Source organism: Pteropus vampyrus, unplaced genomic scaffold, assembly GCF_000151845.1.
Source record: "Pteropus vampyrus isolate Shadow unplaced genomic scaffold, Pvam_2.0 Scaffold64, whole genome shotgun sequence".
NCBI lineage: Eukaryota > Metazoa > Chordata > Mammalia > Chiroptera > Pteropodidae > Pteropus > Pteropus vampyrus.
Genome location: NW_011888845.1, coordinates 7,799,566 through 7,807,936, shown reverse-complemented (window position 1 = coordinate 7,807,936; position 8,371 = coordinate 7,799,566). Strand labels below are relative to the sequence as shown.

General features: G+C 37.4%; 1 pseudogene; it reads right to left on the bottom strand.

Annotated features, from left to right (window-relative positions):
• Positions 1-1,526: 1,526 nt before the first annotated feature.
• LOC105292825 overlaps positions 1,527-8,371 on the bottom strand; it is a 132,550-nt pseudogene continuing 125,705 nt past the window's right edge.

Below are 8,371 nucleotides of genomic sequence, written 5' to 3'. Positions count from 1 at the left end.
CTAGTGCAATTTAGAAACTCAATTTTAAATTTTATTTGCTTTTAAGTACATGGAATTGTATCTGCACATAGTAGGCTTTTAAGAAATATCTATGAATGAACAAACTGAACTCACCAAGAGACCAAATGTAACAAGAGAATAAAAAATTAAACCCTTAAATATTTTAGAGAACTGTGGCCAATTACTACCTGATCATATACTTTTTAAGTAATGACAGAGTTCAAATGAACACTTTGGCATACTTTGTGAAATAGATAAAAGGCATCAGTTTTATGCTAAAAGTTTGGTGTATTAGAGGTACTCTGAAATATTAAAAATAAAAGCATTCTCGAATGGGTGCTGTGTTTTAATTCCAATTAATACAGTCTTTTTGTTTCTTCTCATTATTTGTATTTTTAAGACAACCCCTATGTTTTTGAAAGTTTGAAGACTATAAAAGTCATATGAAAGGCACAAAAGAAATTACCCAGCACTCCTCCCGCCTCCTAGCAAATTTTCCTCTCTCAAGAGGTACACATCAGAGAATTCTATTAATGGTCGACAAGGAGGCAGTCTAGTCAGTGTGACGTGGCTTCCCCATTTGGTGACACTTTTCTATAGCATTCTTCATCCTATCTCGTTTGACACTTTGGAACAGATGCCAAGTCCTTTCTTGCTCTCTGTAAACAAGGCTGTCACTCACAGAGCATTCCTCTTACCTCAGGTAGGAAATGAGGTTAATGACTTTGGAAATGGAAAACAGAGCAACCATCAAAAGGACTTTTAATACCAGGAGAATTACAGGAGAGTAATTGAATCAAATAAAATAAGAATATAAATAGACCGTATTACAAGCTGCATTTGTTAAAAGGTTTCATATCAGTTGATGTTTTGGGTTGCCTGGGAAGAGTGATAAAAAGAAATAAAATAGGTTGAAAATTGTTACCCTTGAGAAGCTATTTCTGATTTTTTGGCAGGATTCCCCTGTGGCTGCTGATACCCAGATAGTATGTCTCATTCCTGCCTTCTTTTCAACTTCAATTCTGCTTTACAAGTGAGACTTCTGATAGTTTTTACCCCCTTCGAGTATCTTTGATTTATCATTTAATTTTAGTGGTTAAAAAAATGAGACAAGCTTCTGCATCTGACGTTTTTACTCTTCTGATAGTTGGCCTTTTAAGGTCAAATACTCTCAGAAGAATCAAGAGCATTCGAGGGGGTACAGATCTTGGTCAATCTGAATCAAAAGGTGCTGGACACAGGAATTAATAGAAAAGAATTTTTAAGAAATAAACACAACCTGATATATGCATATACAATATGTGGCTGGTGGAGATGGGAATATAATAATTTTGCATTATCATGTTTTGTAAACTTTTAAAATGCAAGGCATACTGATAACATATATACCTTTTGCAAAAGAGCGCCCTGTTTGCTTATAAAAATATTTTCATTTTGTAATTCTTCCCCCCCCCTTTTTTTTTTGATCAGGTTTTTATTCAAAATTAAGTGTCCAAAGTGATTTGACAAAATAAACAAATTTAAGTTCATGCCACAGGCTTTTCTTCTGTGGTGGGTTTCTTTTCTGCAGGCTTATTCTCAGCTGGTTTCTTGGTAGCTACAGACTATTTTCCCACCAAAGGCTTCTTCTGCCTCATAATACTAACAGCCTCCTTTCCTTTCTTCCCTACTACTGGCATGTTGTCTCAAACCCCCCTCTCATCTGATTTGGCTTCTAGCTCTGCTGCTGCTTTATCCACCTGGGGCTTGTGGTTCTTGGCCTGGTGAAGAATGGTGCTTAGGCACATGGTTGCTGCATATGGGCTTAGCTTCAACATGATTCTCAGGTTTTTCAGTGGAGTCTTTTTTAGAACTCTGCAATGAATCTTCTTGCATGGTACTTGGCGGGCTCTTTGGATCTCTGGGCTTTTCAAGATTCTACTAAGGTCTGTATTGAGCATCTTGTACAAGAGAAGGTTGTAGTTACTCTTGAGAGAGACAGCTTTACACCAAATGCCACGCAGATTATCTGGCTTGCAGAGAGCATTTTCAGTCCCAATGCAGAAATTGCCCACACGCCCACCAGGAACAAGTTTCAAAATGTTGTTTTTCCAGGGATGTTTCTGAAGGCTTTGATGATGCCGTTGTCCTCATTATAGATGATGCAAGGTCTTTTGAACTGGATACGATGCCAGTTTCTCATTTTGCCCTTGCCAGCTCTAATTCACTGAGAGCCATGAGCTTTTTTGATGTACTCCAGGCTTTAAGTTTCTTAAGAAGCAAAACAGCTTCCTTGGTCTTCTTATAGTCTTCAACTTTATCTTTAACCACTAAAGGAAGTTCAGGAACTTTTTCAATCCGATGACCTTTAGACACGACCAGTGCTGGTAAGGCAAGGCAACCAGGGCTGAACAGATGGCATATGGCTTCTGTGTTGTGTTCACTCTGCGGTGCCAACAATGCCAGGTTTTTGTTGGTGCAAATATGTGGCCCCCATGACACATATTGACAAAAGCATCCTGGCCAGAACAATGAGTCCCAGTACTTCAAAATCTGAGAATTCGAGTCACAGCTCTGCCAGTACCCCATGAATCAGTACTGATCTGATGACCTGCTAATTCACTGACAACACGGGGCTGTCTATTGTTTCTGTGCAAGTTGGTGTGAGCAAAGTTCACAATATCTGGTCAAATGGGAGCCTTGAACACAGCAGGCAAAGTGATATTTTTGCCAGATGATTCCCCTTTTCAGAGTACACTGATATCAGTGGACAAGCACACACCACGGTAGGGAGAGGAGATGGCCACACTCTTCTTAACCTGATGGCTCCCACATAAAAGCTGATTTCGTAACTCTTAAACTGAATAGTCTTTGATTCTATGACTCTCACATAGCATTATCATCATTATTAATTCAACGAATTCTAACAAGAGGTTGGTATATTCAGAACACTTTTCTAGACAGTGAGTTTAGAATGAAGAATGAAGACATGGTGGTTTGCTTATGGAGTTTACAAGGGTAGAGATGCAGTAGACAAATAAATACATTTACAATGAATTTGGATTACAAATTAGAGGGAAAACTGAAAAAGGGAGCTATTGCCGTTTTACAAGTGAAAGATAGTGGTGGCTTATACTAGGTTGTGGCATTGGACATAAAGTGCTTGGATTTAAGACACATTTTGGAGGTAATCTCTAGAGCAGCAGTCCTTGACCTTTTTAGTGCCAGGAACTGGTGCTCCTATGAGAATCTGATACCTGATGATCTGAGGTGGAGCTGAGGCGGTGATGTTAGCACTGGAGAGCGGCTGCAAATACAGATGAAGCTTTACTGGCTGCCCTGCCACTCAGCTCCTGCTGCGTGGCCCGTTTCCTAACAGGCCATGGACTGCTACTGGTCTGCAGCGGGGGAAGGGGGAGGTTGGGGACCCTTGTGCTAGAGGACTTGCTGTTGCATTGAGTATGGACAAAGGATAAGGGAGAGGGAGAAATTATAGGTAACACTCCAGTTAGTTTTGGGCTTGAGTATCTAGGTGGATAGGGACACCCAGAGGATTAATTTGTTTGAGAATAAAGAGTTCTGCTTTAGACATGTTAAATATAATATGTATGCATGGCAAGTAGAGATCCCAAGATGACAGTTGAATAGCTAAATCTGGAGGCATAAATATGGGAATTTTGGCATTTATATGGACTTTCACTTATTGGGAGTAACTTTCAGGAGAAAGATGTCCTTGGACTGAGCCCTGAGAAACAGAAACATTTGGAAAGCAGATGGAAGAGAAGGAGTTAGGAGGCTGAATGGAAACAGCCAGAGGAGGAGAAGGAAGACTATGAGACTGTGGTGTCTAGAAACCAAGGGAGGAGAGGACTTTAAGGAGTGATTACCAGATTGAATGTGAGATGAATAAAATGAGGATAAGAAAATGTCCAATGGAAATGAGAAAATATGTGGTATTTAGTATTAATTGATAAAAGTAGTATCAGTGAAATGATGGAGTCAAAATCCAACCAGAATGAGTTAAGGCAAAAATTAAAGATAGCAAAACAGAGAAACCAAGAATCAATATGTGCTTTGAAGAGTTTTGCTCAGGAAAGAGATCAGAGAAATGGGACAGTAGCCAGAAGGGGATATGGGATTAAGAGAAGGTATTTTCAGAGAGCTGGTATCAAGGCATATTGATATACTTCTGGGATTGATATAGAGAGGGGGAAACTAGTGATCTAGGAAAGAGAGAGTAGAAAATTCAGAAAGTAAAATCCTTGAATATTTAAGAGGAGATGAGGTACAAAGGACATTTGAAGATATTGACTATAAATAAGAGCACGGGTAGGGTTTCCATTGTAGATACAGATGTGGATTAGTTGGTAGATTTGATGGAAGGAAAGTGAGGAAGTCCTTGTCTGATTGCTTCTATTTTCTTAGTGAAGTCACTGAGAATGATCATATCAGTAGAGGGGAGGAGACTGAGAGCCAAGTGCTGGAGTTTTCAGTAAATGAGGGGAAGAGGCCAGAAGGACAGGGGATGTCAATAACAGTAAACTTTCCGTGACTATATTATTTCTTCTCTTCTTGCATTTTGCTTCTGTAATGTAGAGGATAAAATATGCTGATTTCTTCTCCAATTTTCCCTCTTGTCTGGATCTCTGTCAGTAATATTGTAAGGCTCTTGGGAAATTGGATCAGAATGGATTTAGCAACATGGGTGGAATTGTTTGCAGATAGCACAAAGAACAGGAGGTAGTTTCCACAGTACCAGTCTCTTTCAATAAATGTTTGGAGTATCCACCAGAATAAACATGATATGATTGGATTTAATTATATTGGTAGCAAAAGCAGTAACAATTGACCTAAGAAGTTATTCTACTTTAAAATGCTATACCCTGCTTTCATTGAGTAGCAGAAAACTAATCAGATAGAAAAAAACCCACACAATAATGTTGATATTTAATTTTCTTTTCCTTAAATTGAGAAATGTAAATCAAAGTTTTACTTATAGTGGTTAGGGTTTGAATTTTAACTCAGTGCAGCCTGGAAAATCATTGTAAATATTTAACATTTCCCCAGAAAAGAAGTATCTTTTAGAGTGGAAAGAGCATAAATGGCGTATTAGTTATATTACTGCATAACAAACTTCCTCCAAACCTGGTAGCTTAAACCTATTTATTATCTCACTATTTCTATGAGGCAGGAATTCAGAAGTAGCTTAGCTGGTTAGTTCTGGCTCATGGTCTCTGATGAGGTTGTAATCAAGTTGCCAGCTGGGGCTGTAGTCGCATCTGAAAACTCAACTAGGGGAGAATATGCTTCCAAGTTAACTCGTGTGATTATTTGTAGCCTCAGTTCAACACATGCACCTCTCCTTAGGCTGCTTGAATATCATCATGACATTCAGCTAGCTTCCCCCAAAATGAGTAATGGAAAATAGAGGAGAGGACTACATCAGGGTGTAAATACCAGAGGGAATAAATCAGTGGGGTCCACCATGGAGGCTGGCTATCACAGATGGTGTGTTAGGTTTCTACAACACACAATATCTTCATCACTTGGCTGTGTGATCTTGGAAAAGTTAGCTAACATTTTTGAGATGCATTTATCTCATCTGGTGGGTCTCTATTAAGCTTTATTTCTTTAAAAAATTATTGGCTTATTCCCTAAACCTATTTGCACAGATGGTTAAAAAATAAAATTACAGTTCTCATCTACCTTCTTAATTACTGTTTAATGTTGCCATCAACAAATTTGGCAAGGTTACACGAGATTTATAAGGGAATACAGTAGAACCCTTACTTGCAGTCTCATTTTTTGTGGTTTCAGTTACCCACCATCCACTGTGGTCCAAAAATATTAAACAAAAAAATCCAGAAATAAAAAATTCATACATTTTAAATTGCATTCTGTTCTGAATGGCATGATAAAATCTTGCATCATTCCACTCCCTCCCTCCTAGAATGTGAATCATCCTTTTATCTAGTGTGCCCAAGCTATACATACTATCTGCCTGTTAGTTACTTAGTAGCTGTGGTTATGAGATTGAATATTGAATATTGCGCTATCACAGTGCTTGTGTTCAAGTAACCCTTATTTATTTTTATAATTGTTATATTATTAGTTATTGTTGTTAATCTCTTACTGTGCCTAAATTATAAATTAAACTTTATTTTAAGTACAGATATATATATAGTATATATAGCATTTGATACTATAGTGGTTTCAGGCATCTACTGGGGGTCTTGGAATGTATCCTCCTCTAATAAGAAGGGATTACTATATATACTAGTTAATCAGTCATAGAGAAGAGTTCTAAAACTTTGATATTTTAAAGTAGAAGATTCAAATAGACATTAGAGAATTGGAAGAGGTCATATTCAGGCTACTAATTACCTTTTTAAAAAATAACAACTGTTTCTCAATAATTCACCCATTTAAAGTGTACAATTGAATGTTTTTTAATACAGTCACAGAGTTGTGCAACCATCATCATAATTGATTTTCGAACAGTTTTATTCCTCCAAAAGAACCCCTATAACTATTAGCAGACACTCCTCAATCATCGCACCCTAGTTATAGGCAACCAGTTATCTACTGTCTCTATAGATTTGCCTATTTTGGACATTTCTTGTAAATCTATCATGCAATAGGTATTCTATTCTGATTATCTTATTTCAGTTAGTGAGTTTTCAAGGTTCATCCATGTTATATGTATTGATATTTTCTATTGCTGAATAATATTCCATTGCATGAATACACCACATTCTACTCACTCATTCAACAGTTAATGGACATATGTGTCGTTTCCACTTTTTGGTTGTTATGAGTAATGATGCTATGAACATTTATGTACAAATTTTTGTGTGGACATATGTTTTCATTTCTCCTGGATGGGTACTTAAGAGTGGAATTGCTGATTCATATGGTAACTCTATGTTTAACATTTTGAGGAAATGCCAAACTGTTTTCCAAAGCAGCTGCATCATTTTGCATTCTTCCCAGCAATGTGTGAGGGCTCTAATTTCTCTCTGTCCTTGCCAACTGTTTTGTCTGTCTTTTCTATAATAGTCATCCTAGTGAGTATCTCCTTGCGTTTTCCTAATAGCTAATAATGTTGAGCATCTTTTCATGTGCTTATTGGCCATTTGTATATCTTCTTTGGAGAAATGTTTATTGAAATCCTTTACCCATTTTTAAATTGGATTATTTGTATTTTTATTGTTCAATTGTAAGAGTTCTTTATATATCCTGGATCCAAGTTCTTTATAAGAGTTGGTGTCCTATGGTGGTAGAGAACATACAATTAAGATTCAATATCACATGCTGCCTTGACATCTGGAAATTTGGAAGGGCATTGAATGGCCTAGGTTCTCATTCACTCCTCACTCTGCTCTCATTTATAAGGTCCCCTAGCCAAACAACTCTCCTTAACAGAACAAATGTGGTTCTTGCTTATTCTTGAGTAGTAGGTTTCAATTTCCTGCCAACCCATAAATAAGCCAACAACAACTTTTTTTGAGAACCAGGGGGTGTCCCACCCTCTTCATACTACAAAGTTGGTCTCCACAGCTCCTGGCTGTCCACTCTTTCCTTAGTGCAACTCCCATGTGGCCCTACATGGCATGGTGTCCTCTCCCAGGCTGTGAGTGTCCATGACTTATAAATTACTGTCAATCTCATCTGTTTTGTGTTGACTGTATGTTTGGCCATCCCTATAACTCTAGGGCAGGAATCCTTCCCTCACTAATGATGCAAAGAGAAGCAATCAAAGCATATAATTTGAAAATATTTTTTCCTTTTCTGTGCCATCTTTCACTTTCTTGATGGTTTTGCAGGACAAAAGTTTGCAGGACAAAAGTTTTTAATTTGATAAAGTTCCATTTATCATTTTGTTTTGTTTTGGTCACTTATGCTTTTGGTGCCATACCCAAGAAGACTTTACTTAACCCAAGCTTCCAAAAATTTACTCTTTTGTATTCTAAGAGTTTTATAGTTTTTGTTCTTATATTTAGACCTATGATCCATTTGGAGTAAATTTTTATTTGTGGTGTAAAAAATGGTTTCAATTTCATTCCTTTGCATGTGGATATCCAGTTAGTTGTTCAGCACCATTTGCTGAAAAGAGTATTTTTTTCTCATTGCATTATCTTGATGCCCCTGTCAAAAATTTCTCAATATCTTTTGAAAAGTTTTTTTCTGTATTTAGAGAAATTTTTATTTTTGAGTCTTATATCCTCAGTGTAGAGTCAAGTTTATAACTTCTCTTGCAGCTAAAATGTGGCATGTGTCTTAGGAGTCAGCCATCAAATGTACCCATGAGAGACTATGATACAGATGGGAGCAATATGAGCAAATGGGCCCAGGTATAACCTCCTGCTTGCTGGTGTAGTGGTGTCAGTGA